The sequence below is a fragment of the Panicum virgatum genome, chromosome 9K, assembly GCF_016808335.1.
Source record: "Panicum virgatum strain AP13 chromosome 9K, P.virgatum_v5, whole genome shotgun sequence".
NCBI lineage: Eukaryota > Viridiplantae > Streptophyta > Magnoliopsida > Poales > Poaceae > Panicum > Panicum virgatum.
Window position 1 is genome coordinate 19,662,471 of NC_053144.1, and position 22,253 is coordinate 19,684,723.

The following is a 22,253-nucleotide window of genomic DNA, read 5'->3' on the forward strand; positions in this document are numbered from 1 at the left end:
AGAGTAGCATAGATAAACCTTAGTCTTAACTAGCATATATAGGACGTGTTAGGTTTATCTTATGCAAAAGGTTTGAGCCCTAGGTTAAAAAGCGATTAGCGACCCTATTCACCCCCTCCCCCTCTAGGGTCGGACACCCCGGTGATCCTTACACCGCTGTTGTATGAAAATTCTGCATAAGGTAAACTTTGTCCCAATCCTTGCCATAGGTGAGAACACATGCTCTCAACATATCCTCCATAATCTGATTCACCCTTTCCGTTTGGCCATCCGTCTGTGGGTGATAAGCGGAGCTGAAATCCAACTTGGTGCCCATGGCTTTATGCAAACTTTTCCAAAACCTAGAGGTGAACTGGGTCCCTCTATCTGAAACAATGCGGCTGGGCACACCATGCAACTTCACAATGTTCTCCACATAGAGCTTGGCTAGCTTTTCTCCACCGTAGTTGGTTCGCACGGGTATGAAGTGAGCTGCTTTAGTGAGTCGGTCCACTATTACCCATATGGAGTCATGTCCTTTCTGGGTCCTAGGCAAACCCGCTACGAAATCCATTCCTATCTCATCCCACTTCCAAACTGGGATGGGTAAGGGTTGCAACAGCCCTGCTGGCTTCTGATGTTCGGCCTTGATCCTTTGACAAGTATCACAACGGGCGACAAATCGTGCAATATCCGCCTTCATTCCATTCCACCAGTATTTTTGTTTTAAGTCCATATACATTTTGGTGGATCCTGGGTGAATGGAATATGCCGAGTTGTGAGCTTCATCCATGATTATCTGCCTGAAGTCTCCTTTCTGGGGCACACAAATTCTATCTTTATACCATAAGGTTCCCCTATTATCCACCCTAAAATCTGGCGCCTTATTTTCTCCAGTCTGCCTCCGGATTTCCATCAGCCCCTTGTCCGAACTTTGCGCCTTTCTGATTTTATCTTCTAGTGTGGATTGGACATTCAGCACTTGGCTGGAACCTCGAGGGACAATGTGCACATTTAATCGTGCCACTTCCTCTCGCAGATGATCATCCTTGGGTCCATAGGATTTCCGACTTAGGGCATCTGCTACCACGTTTGCTTTCCCCGGGTGGTAATGGATTTCCAAATTATAATCTTTAACCAATTCCAGCCATCTCCTTTGCCTTAAGTTCAAATCCGGCTGGGTGAAGATATACTTCAGGCTCTTATGGTCAGTATAAATCTCGCACTTATTTCCAATCAAATAATGCCTCCAAATTTTAAGTGCGTGCACTATGGCTGCAAATTCCAAATCATGGGTCGGATAGTTCTACTCATGAGACCAGAGCTGGCGGGAAGCATATGCAACGACTTTCCCATCTTGCATCAGCACACAACCCAATCCTTGTCGGGATGCATCACAATAGATTACAAAATCCCGATGAATATCCGGTAGGGTTAGTACTGGAGCGGTCGTCAGTCTTTGCTTCAATTCCTGGAAACTCCTTTCACACGACTCCGTCCAGGTGAATTTCTTCTCATTCTTGATTAGCTCTGTCATGGGCCGGGCTATCTTGGAAAATCCTTCAATGAATCTCCGATAATACCCAGCTAACCCAAGAAAACTTCTGATCTCACTGATGTTGGTCGGTTGCTGCCAGTTGGAGACTGCTTCGACCTTCTCGGGGTCCACTGCTACTCCTTCCGCGGTCAAAATATGACCAAGGAAGGCTACTTTCTCCAGCCAGAACTCACACTTGCTGAATTTGGCGTATAGTCTATGCACTCTCAGCTTTTCCAAAACTACCCTCAGGTGCTGCTCGTGCTCCTGAATACTCTTGGAGTAAATAAGTATGTCGTCGATGAAGACTACGACGAACTTATCTAACTCGTCCATAAACACCTTGTTCATGAGGTTCATGAAATAAGCAGGTGCATTTGTCAGTCCAAAAGACATTACTGTGAACTCAAACTGCCCGTATCGGGTGACAAAGGCTGTCTTCGGGATATCGCTCTCCCTAATCTTGAGCTGAAAATATCCGGACCTCAGATCAATCTTGGAGAAGTACTTGGCCCCTTTTAACTGATAAAAAAGGACATCGATCCAGGGAAGAGGGTACTTGTTCTTGATAGTGACTTCGTTTAGTGCCCGGTAATCTACACATAACCTCATACTTCCGTCCTTCTTCTTGACAAATAGAACCGGGGCTCTCCAAGGAGACGAGTTTGGCCTGATGAAGCCAATTCATTGTAGTTCTTCCAGCTGTTTCTTTAATTCTGCTAACTCAGAGGCTGCCATCCTATAGGGTCTCTTGGCTATAGGGGCGGTTCCAGGAACAAGGTCAATAACAAACTCTACATCCCTATCTGGTGGCATACCGGGGAGTTCTTCAGGAAAGACATCTGGGTATTCGTTCACTACTGGGACTTCTTCCAAGGACTTGGTTTCCATGCTAAACACCATCGGGTTTGATCCACTCTCCCGGGTATGACATGTCACTCGGACTCCTTCCGGGTTCGTGAGGTGTACCACCTTGTCAGTACATCCTATGAGGCCATTGTGTCTACTTAACCAGTCCATTCCAAGGATCACGTCTATTCCCTTGGACTTTAGTACTACTAAGTCTGCTAAAAATTCTACCCCACTTAAATTGATCCTTACCCGTAGACAACCTAGTTGACAGTTGATGTCACCTCCAGTCGTCCGGGTTAATAGGGGTGTTTTTAGTAGTACTGTAGGTATTTTGTGCTTTTCCACAAAACTCGAGGATATGAATGAGTGTGATGCTCCAGAATCAAATAACACTATTGCAAGGGCTGAGCTGACTAGGTACTCACCGAGTACTACGCCCTGAGCTCCTTGAGCCTCCTGTGCGTTGATGTGGTTGACACGGGCTTGTCCAAACGACTGCTGGGGCTGCCTCATCTGCTGACTGTTGTTGTTGGCGTTGCTGTTGTTGCGGATGGGCACTCGGTTGGCACCCGACAGGACTGGCCTTGGCCCATTCACTGTATTGGAGAAGGCAGACGTAGCTGGCTTGTTCTTGGCATAGGGGCAGTCGGCGATGAAATGTCCCGTCTCACGGCAGTTGAAGTAGGCCCTCACATTGCTGTTGTTGGTGGTGACCTGGCCTGCATTACTCTATGATGCCCTCATGGTGTTCTGGCTTCTGGGCTGGGTGTTAGGGGCCCGTGGTCCTATCACTTGAGACTGAGTTCTGTACTGCATTGGGGCTTGGAACCTTGGTGCATTGTAGCTGAAGCTTCTGGGCTTCTGGAAATGATCCTGCTGGCGAGACTTGCTCTCCAGGAACTTGCGCTTGCTATCCTTTCTTTCATCAACCTTGGCCTTCTCTGTGAGGATCGCCTTGTTCATCAAAGTGTTGAAATCAGGATAGATCTGAGGGGTGAGCAAGGTCCTGAGTTCTGGGTTTAGTCCCTTCTTGAACATATCCTGCTTCTTCTCGTCATCATTCACCTCTTCTGGGGCATATCGGGCCAACTCCATGAACTGATGGGTGTACTCCTCCACCAACATGCTTCCCTACCGCAGAGCGTGGAACTCATCTGCCTTGCACTTCATGGTGGCCGAGGGGATATGATATCGGCGGAATTCCTTCACAAATTCCCCCCAAGTGATGGTGGAGGCATATTTGGCAGCAGCGCAGTAATTCTCCAACCAGGCTAAGGCAGACCCGGTGAGTTGGTGGGCTGCTAGAAGAACCTTGTCCCGATCCTAGCACTTGAATGGCTCGAGCTTTCTCTGAATCACATGAAGCCAGTCGTCTGCATCCAAGGGGTTGCTGGATCCAGCAAAGGTGGGCGGCTTGGTCCTCAGAAAACCCGTCAGCTTATCATTCAGGGTTTGCTCTCGGGGCTGCCTGTTGACAAGGGCATTGGCCAGTGTTTCTAGGATGAGGGTCTGATTCTGGATTATTTGTTCCAGGTCTCCGAGGGGTGGAGGTGGTGGCAGTGGCACTTCTTCTTGATTCTGTCCTCAGTTCTGACTTACTTCCTGTTCATCCTGGGAAGGGTTCTGTCCATTCGGCTGCACTCCCGTGTCAGCGACTACAGGGTTCTGAATGCGGGAGGCCCTCGTAATGCTTCGGGAAGCCATCTGTAAATTGGGTAGAGTTTTTGTGAGATTGGGATTAAGTGATGTTTAAGTTGTTTAAATCGTATTTCTTTTGAAAAGACAGAATCTACCTTCTACCGATAAGCACACAAATAACAAACACACCACATGGCAAACAACAAGCACTCACAACTTTTATTAAAACAAGGGAGGGTACAACACGAGGTGAGACTAAAATGCGTACTACACGTCCGGGTACAGGTTCATACATAAAGGTACAACTTAAGCCGGTGAGGCTGGGAGGTACCACACTAGGGTGGCGTCGGGCATTCTACTCGCGGGGCGAGCCTTCTCCTGGGGCGGGATGTGCGGATAGTGCTTGCTCGCCATCCTCTAGGTTTCCATTTGCCAAGGGTTGCGTAGCAGCTTCTCCTTCATCGGCGGCGGTAGGCCTTTCAGGGTTCTCGGGTGGGGCTTGTGGAGTTATCACGAGTGGTCCCCATCCTATGACAGGCGTCCCGAGTAGAACTTGGTCTTCCCCGATTGCCGGGACCGAGGTTCCACTTCTGGTCCATTCTTGCATACGCCGGTCTCGGGCTTGCCTGAGGCTCTCCTGAGCGACTGCTTCACTGCTGACCACGGCTGCGGCTCTTGCCTCGGCTTGGGCTGCTCGTACCTGTTGCAGTCTCACCGCGAGCTCTGCTTGCTCGGCTCGATGGGTCTGCTCCCTCAGAATGTTGGCCTGGTCGTCAAAGAGCTGATCCAAGGCGGCTAGGTAGGTAGTCACTTGGTACAGAGGGTTCTCTTCCTGGCGGCGCCATTCCAGACTTCTTATGCGTGCTTCCCAAACTGGGGTTCTGATGGCCGACGGAAAGAACCTCATTGGCGTGGGGGCTAGGTGTTCTTCGAAAATCCGTCACAGGTAACAGAGCGCCTTTCTGATGGCCAAGGGATAGGTGTCTTGGTGCCTAAATCCCGTAGCGGTCACTCGCCACGGCTGGATGTCGGGGTAGCGATCACTCCTGGCGATGACCGGGATCACCCTGCAGCGGAGGGTACCATGGTGCTCGTACTCTCTGCTGTAGTACCTTGGGCGTTCCGTAACGCCAAGGCTTTCCAGGGCGTTGATCAAGAGGCTGGGGAAGCCAGGTGCAGCTTGGCAATCGCCCTGGGTCCATCCTTCCTCAGCCATCTGAAAACAAAGATAGGGTGAATAAACTTGCACAATTATTTGGGGTACACAAAGGGAGTAGATGATATTTATTATTGCAATATGGTGGGGTACAAGCTTCATGGTTACACGATTATTAGGGCAAAGGTTCTAGCTTGGGGTGCTACTCCTATCATGGGGACTCTTCCTCGATCCTAAGAGGGCGCTTCTTCAGTGGAAGATACTGATCCATCACGTCATCCTCGGTTTGAGTACCTTTATCCCAGTGGGTTTCTTCGAGTTCTTCTTCTTCGGTCTGAGTGCCTACATCCCAATGGGTTTCCATGGGTTCTTCTTCTTCTTCTTCCTCTATCCACCAACCTATTCCTCTGCGAGCCTCGTATTCTTGCATTCGGGCTTGGAGAGCGGCTAGAGAATTCTCGGCGTGTGCGTTCCTTGTCTGTTGTTCTTCCAGTTCTGCTTCACATTCTTGCATTTGGACTTGGAGAGCGGCTAGGGAATACTCGGCGTGTACGACTCTTGTCCGTTGTTCATCCAGCTCTTGGGTTGCCTTCTTTGCTCTGTGGACTTGTTGCTTCAGTTGTGCCGCTTGTTCGCGGTAGAGCTCATCCAGGCCGGTGAGATAGATAGATAGGTGAGAGATTGTGTCTTCTAGGTCTTCTTCTTCTCTTCCAAGTCCTCTCATCTGGGCAATCCATGTGCGCCCTCTTCCTTCAGTCGGCGGGAAAAATCTCATAGGAGTCCGCTGAAGGTGATGCCTATAAATCACGTGTAGGCGTCGCAGGGCTTTACGGGCGGCTTTTTGATAGGTGTCCGGGAAGCGGAAACCAGTGGTGGAGATGAACCAAGGGTCCACATCTGGGTAGCGGGTGCTCTTTCCCACGAAGATCATCAGGTGGCACCGAAGAGTGCCCTTGGAGTCGTACTCCCGGTAGATAAACTCTGGTGGGTCCACAACTCCGATGCGTTTCAGGCTGAGTATCAACAACTTAGGTAGGCCGGGCTCTGCATGACAGATTCCGCCAATCTTTCCATTGTCAGCCATCTGGAATAGGGCAAGAACCAGTGGTGAGTGTTTGTGTGAAAGCAGGATTAAAGAAAGAAAGTCCTAGTGAAAAAGGGCCAGAAAAAGGATTTCGCTCCTAGGGTCACGTCCTACGGCCAACCTACGGCTCTGATACCACCTGAAGCGTCCCCTCATAAGAGAAGACTTAAATGTGTTACAAACATCAGTCCCAGGAGGCTGATGACACATTTATTACATCAGATGATTCATTACCGTACAACTCTACGCGGTAGTGAGCAGAGAAGTGCCACTATCGCGAGGATTACAATCCACACACACGCAACAATATTAAATATAAAAAGAAGGTCATCAAAGTCTTGCGCCATGCGGTATCTCCTGCGGGTGACCCTAATCCACAAGCAAGGCTGGGTGTAGGACGGTACCCCTACTCAACGTCGTCGTCAGGTACAAAGTCTGGATCTTCTTCTGTAAAAATTAAGAATGGGATGAGTACAAGCATACTCAGCAAGTCCAACCACACCCATGGAGGGGGTATAAACAGAATATAATGCACAGGGTAAATCAAGGATAAGGCTAGGGTTTGATTTGCGAAAAGCTATATTTTATGCAGGGGTTCATTTGGAAGAAAGCATTTTCCAAAACCAGTTTTCTTGTACCGAGTAACACGAGGGGTTGATCCACACAGGATCCAAGTTTTAAACTGCTACCGGACTCCTCATCCGCCGTAGCACACGGCACAACTGCCGGACACATTTCCAAAACAACTCACGCCAATCCATCCATTCCTAGATGAAACACTAGTTGTGAGACCACACCGTAACTCGCCCAGTACCGTGGGCACAGACTATTCGAATAGGTTTCAACTCTGCAGAGGTGTGCAACTTTACCCACAAGTGGGGTACCACAATACGATCACCTTAGTGTCGGTGCAGATCCCAACAAAGCCTTTACCCACCTTAGCTAGACCTAACTAGCCACCACGGGATCCACCAAGGGGCCATTGACCTATCTCTGAGGTTTAACCGGAGCCTAAGTCACACAGAACATATCCCTTCTCCTTGGCCACCCGTTGCTCTCAGCTCTACTGATGGCTATCAGTCTAACTAGTGGGGTTTATGCTAAGCCGTTGCCCATACAACGGTCGAGTGGTTTGCACGAAAGTGGAGTTTGGTGAGATGTAACACCAACTCGGTCCTTAGGGGTGACAAGATGGATATCTCCCTTCTTTGCTCTGCCACACAGGCACAAGCACACCGAACGGCAAATCACACAGAAATGCCATCCATCCCGTCTAGATTCATCTTTCGAAAAATTCTACTTTTAACCCTCCCCCCCACATCTTTTCTTTATAAAACAAGTTGAAATGTGTATAAGGTCCTAAGCGTTCTAGCAGCGATTAACGTCCAAACAAAACACATTCAGACATTAATCTAGGTGATCAAGGAATGGTTATAACAAATCAAGGGGTGGCTATCCAACCGTGTTTTCAGCAAGCAAAACACATACAATTTTATAAAACAGGCCAATAGGTTGTGTTTATAAAAACTAGGACAAAAGCATGCATCAAAGGATGGGATTGAACTTGCCGTCTTCGAAGCCTTCGGGGAGGTCCTGGTCGAAGCACTGTCCTTCGGGCTCGCAGTACTGCTCGTCAACGGGCTCTCCTTCGTTCACACCGTGGTCTATGACGCATACAAACAAACACACAATCAAGAAAAAGAAATAAAAGTTTTATCGTTGAGCTCGAATCGGAAATATTTAAGATATGGAGTTCGAAGTAGTATTTTTGGGCGGTTTCCTAATGGCATGGCCAAAACTATGTTATGAGAGGCGTGGTAAAGTTTTAGGTCGATCCGAGGTCGTTTGGCGCATGAAATGATATGTTATATAAAGGTTTAGGTGTTAAATAAGGGGTCAGGGACCTGTTTGTAATTAGTTTTGAAAAGGGAAGGACTAGATTGTAATTTCCAGAAATATCTGGGGTTCACTGGAAATATGCAGGGGCATCTTTGGAATTAAGTTTATGGTGGTAGGGTTTATTTGCGAATAAGAAAGTAGGAAAGGGTTCTTTTGCAAATAAATTAGAGAGGTGGGAGGACTCTTAATTAAATTGAATAAAGAGGAGGGGGTTTTGGGCAAATGTGCCCCCTTCTCCTTCCCCCCGACCGCAGAACAGGGGAGGGGGCGGCGCATCGCCGGCGGCGGCCCTGGGCTGCGGTCTGGGCCCGGGAGTGGCTCTGGGGTGAGGGAAAAGGGCGAGGGAGTCGCGGTGGGTCGATTCCCCCACTCAATTCGAGCGGGGGTGGCCTGTGGAGGCGTGGCCATGGGGGTGGGCGGCGGCCGGCGGCTGGCGCGTGCGGCTGCGGCACTGTAGAGCCTAGCGTCGGCCGGGTTTAGGGGGAAAGCATGAGGGAGGCGAGGAGGTCCTATTCCCCTCCTTACCTCGAGCAGAGGTGGTGCTAGGGGGTGGGGCGACGAGAGCCGGCGGCGGCGGGCTCAGGAGTTCGACGTGGCGGTGCTGGTGCTCGGGGAGGGGCTTGTGCGGTGGCTTGTGGAGCTCGACAGCGAGGGGAGGGGCCTCTTTATAGTCGCGGGGAGGCGGTGGGGAGGAGTGCGAGGCGGTGGCGGGTCGGTGCCGGCCGGCGAGCATCGCGGGGCGCCATTAATGCGCTCCGGCCGCTTGCTCGTGTCGTGGCGTGGCGGTGCGGGCGGCGAGGCGTCGCTGGGTGATGGGATGTCTCGCGCAGGCTTGGCGAGCGGCCAGAGGTGCTGTGCGGCTAGACGGCGAAAGGCGCGGCGAGCAGTGGCGCGTGCGCCATGTGGGTGCAGTGCACGCACAGGCGGCCGGCGGGGATGGCGGCATAGGAAGGCGGTGGCGGGTCGGCGAGCGGCGTGGCGGGACCCAGAGCAAGCGGAACGCATGCTGCGCGCGGCGGTGCAGGGCGGGTGGGCGTGCGGTGTGCGCGAGCGTGGTGGCCAGGAGCGGGCCGGAGCGGGGAGGGGCGCCCGGGCGGTCGGAGTGCGGCGTGGATCGGGGGTGTGCGCGCGTCCGTGTGGGCCTGATGCGGCGTCGGGCCGAGCGTGGAGGAGGGGCGGCGCTGGTGCGGCGGTGCGGGCAGGAAGCGAGAGGGGGGGGGCCGAGCCAAGCGCGCGGCAGAGGGAAGGAGAGAGAGAAAAGGAGGGAGAGAGGAAGGGAAAAGAAGAAAAGAAAAGAAAATGGAAAATGGAAAAAGAAAAAGAAAAGGAGGGGAGAGAGAGAAAGGAGAGAGAGGGAGAGATTCGCGGCGCGATCGCGGCGCCTGGTCGGCCACGCGTGGCGTCGGGCACGCGTGCGCGGCGCGTCGAGGGTGAACAGGGCGGTGGATTCAGATGTCGGGTCGGGTCTTTCCGAAGATCGGAAGATCAGGCGGGAAAAGTTTTCGGAATTTAGGTTTTAGGGCTTTAGGAGGATCCCGAGCTCAACGACGAAAAACTTTGCGATTAAATATTTTTATCGCATGTTTTAACTTGGTTGATTTTGCGGGATGTCACAGTGGGGGTCAGCGATAGGGAGAGCGGGAGCGGGGCGCGGAGATGGAAGACTCGCTGGAAGAGGCGGAGGAAGTGGAGCTGGCCGCGGCAGTGGAAGCGGCGCGCGAGGTTCGGCAGCGCGAGCGGCTCGGAGGAGGCCCGTAGCGCGTCGACCAGCGGGGACACCGCGACAGGCAGAAGGTGTGCTACCGCGAGGCGCTCGAAGGCGTAGTCCAGGTGCGTAGGCGAAGCCACCCAGCCCTACTCGTTCGGACTCTCCCTCCCTTCCGCCTCTCCGATCCCCATCACCATCCCTGCAGCTGCAGAGCCTCGCGCGCCGAGGTCAAAGCCACGCCGCGGCTCGACCGGGGGCGTCCCGGCGTTGGTGGTGGCGCGGAGATGGCGGCGGAACAGGACATCCACGACCTGCCGCGGAACGACGCCAAACTACGCGGCGCTCACGCCGCTCCGGTTCCTCGAACGCGGCGCGCTGACCCACCAGGCCAGGGCCTCCGTCGTGCACGGGCCCGTGCGGTACACCTGGGCCGACACCTACAGCTGCTGCCACCGCCTCGCCTCCGCCCTCATGCGCCGGTCCGTCGGACACGGAAGCACGGTGCGGCCTCCATCATTTCCCGCTCCTCTTCTCTGTTTGCCTATTCGTTAGTTGTCTCGATGTTCAATATATCTAAACTCCACAAGTAATTTGGATGGTTAGTCCCACTTTGTTTATTCAGTTCAATCTTAGTGTTAGTGTCTGAATTCGTCGAATATATGCATGGCTTTTGCAGTGCGGGACAATTGATATACAAGGCTGTTCTTATTAGACAAGTGTGTTCTGATTATTAGCACCGACAACCACAAGCAAGTTCTCACGTGTATGCTCAATGTTACTCGAAATAAATCAATTGAAAAGATAATAAGCATACATTTTTTATCACTTCTGTTTTACTGGTAATGTTTGCTTGATGCTATTTTTGGTACATAATTGATGACTCCCTGCGTATATGAGAGGATAGCTATATCCTGATTGTTCCCATTTCCGTAATTTCGGAACCATCGCATGAACACTGAAATTATTTCCCAGCAAAACTGGAGCAGAATTCCTATCTCTCTTGTCCATTATATTGTTTGGGTAACAAATTGTAGGAGTAGATGCAGTTAGTATCACCAAGTACATTATAAGATACAAACAATAGGAGATGCAGTTACTTTGCTTGATTTCAGTTTTTATAAACCATATATGAAAGAGTTATTGGCAAAAAAATGTAATACACTAGGTACAACAAACAAAAATAAAGAACTTTCTTCACTACTAATAGCAGCAGCAAGCTTTGCGTGATCTCAGAATCTTGCAATAGGTGAGGACTTCTATGTTAAGGGGATGGTACAGTGAGAGGATCGCCTATGAACATTATGAAAGGAAATTCAGTCACATCAATACATGTAATCCAGCGTGGATACTAATTTACAAATGATTGCCTGAATCATTGCAACTTGTTCTGTGCAGTATGCATATTACTTTTTCAAATGAATATCTGATCGATTTAATTCTCAAAATGTGGATATGGGTTTCTCCCCTTCTCACTGGGAAGAATAGTATTATGTTGTTTCAGTTTTGCCACTATGGATGTAGTCATGTAGAACTCTCCTACACTCCAACAGTTTCAGTACTTTTAGTTGGATATGGGTTTATCCTTATGGTGGCGCTTCTCTTCACTGGCTTGCATGCTTTCCAGCAATACTCAAGGGGCGAGTGCCTTACAATCACAATTTATTTTGATGTATTAACCAACTGGGGGTCTGCTGGCTGTTTAGCCCTCTTAGAATGCTGCCTAGCATACATGGGGTGCTCGATAGGACATGCAATTTTTTGCAGCACTTCTTCTGGGGGATCATAAGTGTAGCCAATATTTCTCTTAACCTTGCAGAGATACTTGTGATATGCCCATTGATCTTTGGCTGGTTGCTTTTGATAAGTTGATATCTGCATTTCATAATTGTTTGGTGTGAAAATACCTCAGAAGACCCAACTTCTATTTGCTTCATCATTTGCTTCTAATGCCATTCTCTGGCTTATTGGATGCATCTGTTTGAAGCTTCACTACTCACTTTCCAGTCTTCTTCTCCCGGTGTGTCAATTGTCATACTATAGTTTTGGTTCAGCATGTCAGTATGTATGTTTTTTTTGTTGTTTCAGAATTTAAACAGTGGAATGCATGTGTTTTGCTTGTCAATAGGTATTGAGGCTAGGAGTTAGTGCCCTTGTCGACACTACTGGAGGCCAAATCAAGATAGGGGAACCATTCTGCAACTTTTATTTCAAGATTCTGCTGGGTCTTTTTCAGTGCTATCTATGTTGCAATGGTCATTCTTGTTCCTGTTGAAATTGCTTTTCATTTGGCACCTACTGTGTTCCCGTCAGACATATCACGTAAGTTCTCTATGCCAGTCTTTGGCATCTCAACTCATTTGTTAATTTATGTTCGTGCTTGCAAATTGCAGCTACTTTGATCCTCCAATTCAGGGCAGATGGTGTCTGGGCCCTTTGACGGCGATGAGGTCGCGGACCGGCTCACCTCCAACCATAGTTATTAGAACCGGACCGGAGATCGAACCGGCGAGGCCGTCGGTTCAATGGTTCATTGGTCCAACCGTTCAGAACCAGTTGAACTGCTGGTTCGATTGTTTTGGACCGGTAAATTGAACCGGGTACAAATACTTTGAACCGGTATATATATAATTAATAATTAATAGTGAAATAATGTCCATACATCATGTAAATATAGATCACAGCCATAGCATTAAACAATTCCTAATATACTCTAGCACTAAACAACGGGGATCTGGACATTTCTAATAATCTGTGTTGGAGTATATTGAGCCCATGTGTATAGAGGCCCATCTAGAGGCCCATGTGTAGCTAATATATATACCCACCCTTCTAGGGTTGGAGGAATAGAGCAATTATTCTCTCCATCATGGTATCATTAGCCTAGGGTTAGGGTTAGCCTCTCCTCTCCCGTCCATCCCGCAGCAGCTGCCGCCGGCCCCCCTCCCTTCCCCTCTTCCTTCCCTCCTCTCCCTCCCTCCTCCTCTGCTTCGGGCGCAGGAGGCCCTGCGCCGCGCGCGCTGGGCGCCGTCGCCGCCGCCTGGCCTCCTTCCTCCCCTGCTGCTGCCGCGCTCGGGGCTCGGGGAGGCTCGCGGCCGCCCTATGCCGCCGTCGCGGGTCCTGGAGCCAACGACGTGGGTCATCCCGGCGCAGGCGCAGCCGCGGGAGGGACTTCGGCCACCGGCGCGGGCAATCCCGGTCCGATCCGCCCTGGGGCTGCCGCACTGGCCGCCCCGGTGGGTCCTGGCGCCGCCGTAGCCGCGGGTGGGGCCGCCGTAGCCGCCCAGGCAGGGCCTGGGGCCGCCACTGCTGCCCAGACCGCCGCCGCCGCCGCCCAGGATGTTCCTGGCGCGGGCGCGGATGGGCCCTCTGACGCCACTCAGGACGACGACGTCGCCGCCGCTGTCGCCATCACCGCCCTCCGAGCTGCGATCGCTGCCGGCAAGCAGCCCGCAGTCGCCGTGGCCATCGTCGATCCATGTGGCCCGAGCTCGGGATGCCTCCCATGGATGCGCCGCTCTCCGCCGCCGCCTTCCGTGGTCAGCAGGCCGACGCCGCTCTCGCTGCGGCACTCCTCACCGCCAAGTCAGAAGCTTCGGCGGCCCAGGAGCGGGTCCGCGTGGCTCCCTCGCCTGGGAGTGCGAGCGCGCCACGGCCGATGCCCTCGCCCTCCGGGTCACCGAGGCGGAGCACTTCCTGTGCGTCTCCTCCGGCCAGCACGTCGACCCCGAGCACGGCACCTCCTCCTCCCACCACACCCCGCCCGCTAGATCTGGAGCTCGGTACGACCCGACCGACCCCATGGTCGCCCAGCTTCACCTCCAGGCGGCCGGCGTCCAAAACATCAGGGCTCTGGTCTCCGTTCTCCTCGACCCCGCGTCCTCCTCCTACGGCCGCTGGTGGGACCAGGTCCTCCTCACCCTCCGCCGCTACGCCCTCGACGACTACGTCCTCGTCGACTCGCCGATCGAGGCACGTGACGTGACGTGGCTGCGCCTCGACAGCGTCGCCCTATCCTGGATTTTCGGGACCATCTCCCTGGATCTTCAGGACCTCGTCAGGACACACGGCGGCACCGCGCGGCAGGCCTGGGTGGCGCTCGAGGGGCAGTTTCTCGGCAACGCCGAGTACCGCGCCCTCCAGCTCGACGCCACCTTCCGCACATTCGTGCAGGGGGACCTCTCCGTCGGTGCGTACTGCCGGCGGATGAAGAGCATGGCCGATGCTCCCATGCTCTTCACGACCTCGGGGATCCAGTGTCCGATCGGGTCTTGGTGCTCAATGTCCTACGGGGACTGAGCAGCACCTACAACCACCTGAAGGGCTGGATCGCCCGCCAGAGGCCCTTCCCCACCTTCCTGCAGGTCCGGGATGACCTCGCCCTCGAGGAGATCACCAGGGGTCTCACGCCCGGATCGTCCTCGCCCACCCCCGCCACGCTCGTTGCTACTCCATCGGCCTCCTCCACTGCTCTTGCCACCTCCCTCCTTGGTGCTACTCCCGCCGGGCAGACCGGAGGAGGGGGGCCGGGGACGTCGCCGGCGACGGGGTGGTGGTGGTGGCACTGGTGGCCCTGCTTCTGGGAACACCGGTACCGGTGGGGGCCGTCGGGGCGCGCCGACACCGGCTCCAGCTCCGGCTCCCGCTCCTGCCCCTGTCGCTGGAGGTACGCCCTGGCCATCCTTCAGCAACCCATGGTCAGGGCGCATCTCGATGTGGCCGTTCCAGGGTCCGGGAGGGGGGCCTCGTCCTCAGCTCCGGCGGCCATGTTCACTGGCGCTGCTCCACTCTTCGCGCCGTCCTGGACCCCGCCTGCTCAGCCCAGCCAGCAGCCGACCTGGCCTGGGGGGTGGGACCAGGCCGCTCTGGCGCAGTCCTTCAGCACCATGGGACTGACGCCGCCGGCCAGCACCGAGTGGATCGCCGACTCGGGTGCCGCGTTCCACACCACTCCCGATGCTGGTATCCTCTCTTCTGTCCGACCTCCACACCCCTCTTGTCCTTCTTCTATCATGGTTGGTGATGGGTCTTGCCTTCCTGTTACCGCCGTGGGTTCTGCTCCTCGTCTTCCTAATGTTCTTGTTGCTCCTCAAATGGTTCACAACCTTCTTTCTATTCGCCAGTTTACTGCTGACAACTCCTGTTCTATTGAATTTGACTCCTTTGGTCTTACTGTGAAGGATTCGGCTTCCGGCGTCCGCTGCCTCCCCTTCGGCTTCTTCGTCTTCTGCTTTTGCCGTGACGCCTTCTTCCACCACCTGGCACCGCCGGCTTGGTCACCCGGCCGTGACGTTTTGGCTCAGCTCCGCCGTAGTACCGATGTTCCATGTACTAGGGCTCCTGCTGAGCACAAATGTCATGCGTGCCAGTTAGGTCGTCATGTTAGACTTCCGTTTTCTTTTTCTTTTTCGCATGCTGCGCATGCTTTTGATCTCATTCACTGTGACCTGTGGACATCTCCTGTACTCAGCATGTCTGGCTATAGATATTATCTGGTCATTGTTGATGATTTTTCTCATTACTCTTGGACTTTCCCTTTGCGCGCCAAGTCTGAGACCTTCCCCACTCTCCTCCACTTCTTTGCCTGGGTGTCCACTCAGTTCGGCCTCACCGTTAAGGCCGTCCAGTGTGACAACGAGCGGGAGTTTGATAACTCTACCTCCCGGTCTTTCTTCCTATCCCGGGGTGTTCAGCTGCGCATGTCTTGTCCGTACACCTCTCCTCAGAACGGCAAGGTTGAGCGGATGATTCGCACGACGAACGACGTCGTGTGCACCCTTCTGATCCAGGCTTCTCTCCCCCCGCGCTTCTGGGCTGAGAGCCTCCACACCGCCACCTACCTGCTTAACTGCCTTCCATCCACTGCTTCTCCTGCTCCCAAACCACACCACGCTCTTTTCGGTACCCCTCCTCGCTACGACCACCTTCGGGTCTTCGGGTGTGCGTGTTACCCTAACACCTCCGCCACTGCTTCTCACAAGCTGGCGCCCCGCTCGACTCGTTGTGTGTTCCTTGGGTACTCCCCTGACCACAAGGGGTACCAATGCTTTGACCTCACCTCTCGCTGTGTTCTGATCTCCCGACACGTCGTCTTCGACGAGTCGGATTTCCCCTACTCCACCTCCTCCACACCTTCTCCTGATCCCGAGCCGGCGTCTCTGTTTCCGACTGACCCGGTGGTTCAGCCACCGTTACCTGTCTGTCCTTTTCCTGCAGGTTTTCCCGGCGCACCGGCACCGCTTCCGGTGATCCCTGCTGTGCCGAGCGCAGCCCCGGTGTCCGCGGTCGTGCCACGCACGCCCCCCGGACCTCCGATCGTGCCGCGCGCGGACCCGGTGTCTCCCGCTGTGCCACGCGCGGCCCCGGTGCCTTCCCCTGCACCTGAGCGGTACGCTCAGCCGGTGCAGGTGTACCGGCGTCGCTCGGTGCCGAACCCGGCGCCGCAGCGGTACGCTGAGCCAGTGCAGGTGTACCGGCGTCGCTCGACGTCGACACCGACGCCACCTCCTGCTCCGGAGACTCCTGCGATGCCGACACAGGAGCCGCCGCCGCCGCCGCCTCCTCCGGCTCCCTCTCGAGCAGAGCCGGAGGTGTACCACCCACCGGTCATCCATCGGGATCCTCGACATATCCATCCCCTGGTGACTCGGCGGATGGTGTCCCAGGCCGCGACTCTCTCCGCCACCGAGGGAGAGCCGCGGGTCTCTCCGGTACCCTCCTCTGTCCGCGACGCCTTAGCGGATCTTCACTGGCGTAGCGCGATGGAAGAGGAGTACACGACTCTTCTTGCCAACCAGACGTGGGACCTCGTGCCGCGTTCGTCTGGTTGCAATGTGGTGACTTGCAAGTGGATCTGGACGCATAAGCGTCGGGCTGACGGCACACTGGAGCGCTACAAGACTCGATGGGTTCTCTGGGGGTTCACTCAGCGGCCTGGTGTGGACTATGATGAGACCTTCAGCCTGGTCGTGAAGCCCGCTACGGTGCGCACGGTCCTCTCGCTTGCGCTCTCGCGCACTTGGCCTGTGCACCAGCTGGACGTGAAGAATGCGTTTCTTCATGGCATCTTGTCAGAGACTATTTACTGCTCTCAGCCTACGGGATTTGTGGACTCGAGTCATCCGGATATGGTCTGCCGACTCAACAAGTCTCTCTATGGGCTGAAGCAGGCTCCTCGGGCTTGGTACTCTCGGTTCGCCACGTTCATGATGACACTGGGATTCACCGAGGCCAAGTCTGACACGTCTCTCTTCATCTACCGCCGTGGGGATGAGACTGCCTATCTGCTGCTATGTGTCGAAGACATTGTGCTCACAGCTTCTAGTCAGCAGTTACTTCAGAGTGTCATCTCCTCTCTGCAGCAGGAGTTCGCTATGAAGGATCTCGGTCAGCTCCACCACTTCTTGGGTGTCACTGTTGAGTCTCGCCCGTCTGCTCTTCTCCTTCACCAGCGGGAGTACGCCCTCAATATTCTGGAGCGGGCTGGGATGACTGATTGCAAGCCCGGCTCCACTCCAGTCGACACTCAAGCGAAGCTGTCTACGGATCTGGGTGATCCGGTGGATGATCCTACTGCCAACCGGAGTCTGGCCGGCGCTTTGCAGTACCTCACCTTCACCAGGCCGGATCTTACCTACGCTGCTCAGCAGGTCTGTCTCCATATGCATGATCCCCGGGAGTCACACCTTGTTGCGCTGAAGCGTCTCCTCCGGTACGTCCGTGGCACTGTGGACCTCGGCCTGGTACTTCATCGCTCGTCCACTGCTGAGCCGGTGGTCTACACAGACGCTGACTGGGCTGGCTGCCCGGACACTCGTCGCTCCACCTCCGGCTACGCCGTTTTCCTGGGCGGCAACCTGGTCTCCTGGTCGTCCAAGCGGCAGCCGGTTGTCTCCCGCTCCAGTGCCGAGGCAGAGTACCGGGCTGTCGCTAACGGCGTGGCGGAGGCGTCCTGGTTACGACAGCCCTTGGCGGAGCTCCACAGCCCGCTCGCCAAGAGCACGCTCGTCTACTGCGACAACGTCAGCGCCGTGTATCTCTCCACCAACCCCGTCCAGCATCAGCGGATGAAGCATGTGGAGATCGACCTACACTTCGTGCGCGACAGAGTCGCCATCGGCGATGTTTGGGTACTCCTTGTCCCGACTACCTCCCAGTTTGCTGACATCTTCACCAAGGGGCTGCCCTCGTCGACCTTCTCGGAGTTTCGATCCAGCCTCAACGTAGCCAGTGGCTAGTTGTGGCTGCGGGGGGGGGGGGGGGGTGTTAGCCCTTTTGTACTCTATTTGTACTCTCATCTTGTCCAGTCTTGAACACCGCTGCGCCGGTTGTTCAGACTGGGGGGTGTTAGCTTTCTTGTTGTCCAGTCTTGAACACCGCTGCGCCGGTAGTTCAGACTGCGGGGGGGGGGGGGGGGGGGGGGTGTTGGAGTATATTGAGCCCATGTGTATAGAGGCCCATCTAGAGGCCCATGTGTAGCTAATATATATACCCAACCTTCTAGGGTTGGAGGAATAGAGTAATTATTCTCTCCATCAATCTGTATTACTATAGCAGTAAACAGTAGATCAGCACATCAATAGCTCAAACTCAGTAGGCTAATATACAAAACCTGAATATAACAGCAGGCTAATCTGGATATCCCGATGAGACAACGATCAATCATCATATAACAACAGGCTAATATACAAAAACTCAGTAGCGAAAAGCTAAATCAGTATCTCACCACTAGCCATGTTCTTGACTTCTTGCCCTCTCGTGGAGCAGAGCAACTCAGCCAATCAGAAAGCTCACCAGCAAGCCCACACGGACGGAGGTCTCCTCCCAACTCCCCTCTAATCCATCTACAGTTGAGAGAGGCGAATCCGGGCGCACCGGTCTCCGCCGGCGGACCTGGCGGTCTTCCCCGCCTCCGACGGCCCGGAGGGCGCCGCGAGGTGGCGGAGACCGTCGGTTCTTTGCCGGCCGGGGGTGTAGGGGGTAGGTTAGGTCCTAGCGTGTCTAGGTTTGCGTTTCCGGGCGACGTTGGTGGGGCGGCGGTGGCGGCGGCGTCGCTATGAAATAAGTCCTCATGGGCTTTTCCCCGTCCCGTCGGCGCTCTACTCCGGTGCCGGTGGCGAGCCTATGGAGGTGGGTCTCCAAGCTTGGAGCCCTTGTACAGGAGTCGGCCGGCGGTCGTGCGCCGTCCTTGGTGGTGGCGGACGGAGCTGGTCTTATCTTTCCAGGATGCAGAGGAGGCTGCGGGTGCTGCGGTTGCTAGGACGATGGATCGAGCTCGAGCTTCGCGCGCCGGCGTTTGTCGTCGGCGGCGAGTTTCGATCCAGCGTCGAAGGAGCTCGGGGTGCGGCCTTGATCGATGGTTGCTCAGCGTCGGCTTTAGCTCGTCCGCGGTGGTGAGCATCTACTGCGGTCCTCTTCAAAGCCTTTGCGCGATGGGGTTTCCTTCGACGTCGGGTTCGGTGGCGGCGGCCGGTAGCGGCGTTGGCCGGCGACGGAGCAGGGGATTTCGTGAATCTTCCGGCTGCCAAAAGTCCAAGGACGTTGTTGTAATTTTTGCTTTTCTTGAGGTCCTTTATGATAGTAGGGGTGGGACAGCTGTCTTCCGTATTCCTGTATGGGTTACCTGTATGTGTACGCGTCTTTGTATGTTTCCTTAACCTTTAATACAGGTATGCTTGATAAAAAAAAGAAAGCTCACCAGCAGAAGTCGCGCTCATCGTAGCACGGCAGCAGTCGCCGTCCTCCCGGCTCCCTATACCAGCTCCCCGCCTCCCGCTCGCAGCAGCCGCTCGGCCGCGCCCCGCAGCAAGCCCGCAGCCGCTCGCCCGCGCTAGGTTGCGCGCAGCCGCCTCCGCCGCTCGATGCGCTGCCAGCCCGCGTGGCTCGATGTGCTGCCGGCCTGCGCGCTCGATACCCGATGCGCCACGCCGCCGCCCTCCTGCAGGCCGCAGTAGCCGCCCGCCCGGCGCCCGTACGCCGCAGCAGCAGGTGCCCGCTCCGGCCCCGCCGATGGATGCACCGTCGATCGCCGCGCCCAGCTCTATGCACCGCCAGCAGCCCCGTCCGCCAGTCACGCGCCACGGCGCCATACCGAAAAAGGGAAATTTTCCCTCCCTCATGCGTCCAAGGGATGATCTTCTCCTGCGCACAGAGGTATATTTGGGTTCGCTAAAAACCGTTCCGGTTCGTATTGAACCGGCCGGTTCACCGGTTTCGCAAAAAACCTGCCGGTTCAACTGGTTTAGCGGTTCAATTGCATAGACGGTCTTTTAAGCGAACCGGACCGGTGGAGGCTCTGGTTCGGTCTTTTAGCAGTCCGACCGCCGGTCCTGTCAGGTCCTAATAACTAGGCCTCCAACACTGGCAAAATCATCACCGACACATCGTTGGGTTCGGGCCGAGGCGGAGGGAAGTAGAAGCATGCCATCGCCGCCAACGGTTGCAGCAGACTAGCATTCGTCCACCCAGATGGTAGGGCGCGCATCGCGCGCCTGATGTTCTAGTGTGTGAAAAGTAATCAAGACTGCTTATCTGTGCTGGATCTAGTTGAATCGTATGGAATTGTCCGCCTCTCTCATGCGATTCAGAATTTGCTCATGCTCAACCAGTGCTAACATAACCTCCGTGCTGAAAGTTCGGTTTGGGTTACAATCAAATTCGCTCATTAGCACGGATCAAACAGGTGACGAGAGGTGCTTCTTTTTCGGCAGCTTTTGAGCGAGGGCATTGGGTCAAATCTGTTGAAAAATACTTGGCCCTCCATATACGTGGCTTGTTGGTGATATAAGTACAGTCCTTTTCTAAAAAAATTGAAAATCAAGTAATCTCCTATCTAATACTATAAGGTAAAGACTAATTTTAGACCGGCCGTAAATCTTCTCGTCGCTACGGCCGGCTGCATCTGACTGCAACCACCTCCCTATCTCTCTCCCATCCCTCCTCTCCCGTCCCTCCTCACCTCTCTCTCTCCTCCCCCATCCATCCTCACCTCTCCGCCACCTCTAGCGCCGCCTCTCCCCAACCCCGTCGCGCGCGCCCTCCTCATCGTGCCCCTCTCCCCTCCCCTCCCCTCCCACGCGCGCCCTCCTCGTCGGGCTTGATGTCGCGGCGGACCACCCCGGCATGGTGGCATCCGGCGTGCGCCTCGGCGAGCTGCGCCACGCCGCCATGACGCAGGCCGCTGCGGGCTCCAGGACGGGCGCACCTGCACGACGCTACGGTTCGCGCCACCTTGCCTATTCTCTCATCGAGGATCAGGTTCTCCCTCCTCTCCCATTCCATCAGCGATTCGTCCTCATTGCTCTCAGATCCAACGATTTTGCACGGTGGAAACTGCAGATCGGAGGTGGAGAGGCGAGTTGCGCATCCTATGGTCAGATGCCTCACGCCGTTGCTCGAATCGATGGATGTTGGAACCGGCATCCTCGCGTCCTCCACCTGACAGTAAGGGACGTCTCTTATTGCAGCAAATCATCTCTTCTTCATGATACAGTTTGATGGTTGTTGGTGCTGGTTGGGGTGGGTCTAAATCGGACGGATGCCATGCGATGGGATGCCCTCAGGGGTGAGATTTAGGGGATCCAATGTGGGATCCTCACTGAATCAGAGATTATTACATGCTGCCTACTGAAGATATCCATCTGTCATTTACTCTCATTTTTTCTCTGATTCATTCTTCATCTAGGTTTGAATCTGGAGGCTAGTTTTAGCTCTTTGTTAAATCCCCTACTGCATATTTGGTTTTGGCATTTTGGTTCTGTTGCAGCGACCATAATGGGTCAGGAACGTTGCAGCTTTCACGATTTGAATAGGGAATCACTGATGCATATTTATCACTATGTTACATTAAGAATTATATTAGCTGTATGTATATTAATTATTTTCTTTTGTTCATTTTCCGGTTGAATGATAATCACTATGCTTTTGAACTGATGCATATTTATCACAATGCTTTTTGAATTGATGCATATATTATTAGCTGCATGTATAAGAAAATAGGGAATCACTGATGCATATTTATCACTAGATCTAAAAGCAAGATCTTTGGAACTACTGTACTGTTCAGTTTTTGTAGCATGATCTGAACTATGATAGAATAGGAACATTCCTACTAGATCCCATTGGTTGCTCCTTTCATTAGCAATGTTTTCAAATAGTGTAGTCGGACCTAGTCGCCATGGAACCGATCAGATGACTAGTCACGATTAGTCGTCGATCATGCCGATTAGTCGAGCCTAGTCGGTTCTAGTCATCTGTAATTGTCCGTTTCAATCATGAGCCTTGTATTAGTTGGCAGCAATGGAGTAAATTGTTGAAATGCTTAACTGATATCATTAAAATGCTAAACTAATATCATTAAAATACCTACACAACACTAATCAAAATACTTATGATATTCAAGAGA

At 54.0% G+C, this 22,253-nt stretch overlaps 1 long non-coding RNA gene across 3 annotated transcripts; it reads left to right on the forward strand.

The window, feature by feature from the left end:
* The first annotated feature begins 9,766 nt into the window (after positions 1-9,766).
* Positions 9,767-12,522, forward strand: LOC120650627. 3 transcript variants are annotated; one of them, XR_005665726.1, is made up of 4 exons: positions 9,767-9,975; positions 10,059-10,354; positions 11,979-12,172; positions 12,244-12,522. It is a non-coding gene; the product is annotated as an uncharacterized LOC120650627 (long non-coding RNA). The 3 variants fall into 3 exon arrangements; XR_005665727.1 differs by having other exon boundaries at positions 10,065-10,354; XR_005665725.1 differs by lacking the exons at positions 9,767-9,975; positions 10,059-10,354 and having other exon boundaries at positions 10,633-12,172.
* Positions 12,523-22,253: the final 9,731 nt, after the last annotated feature.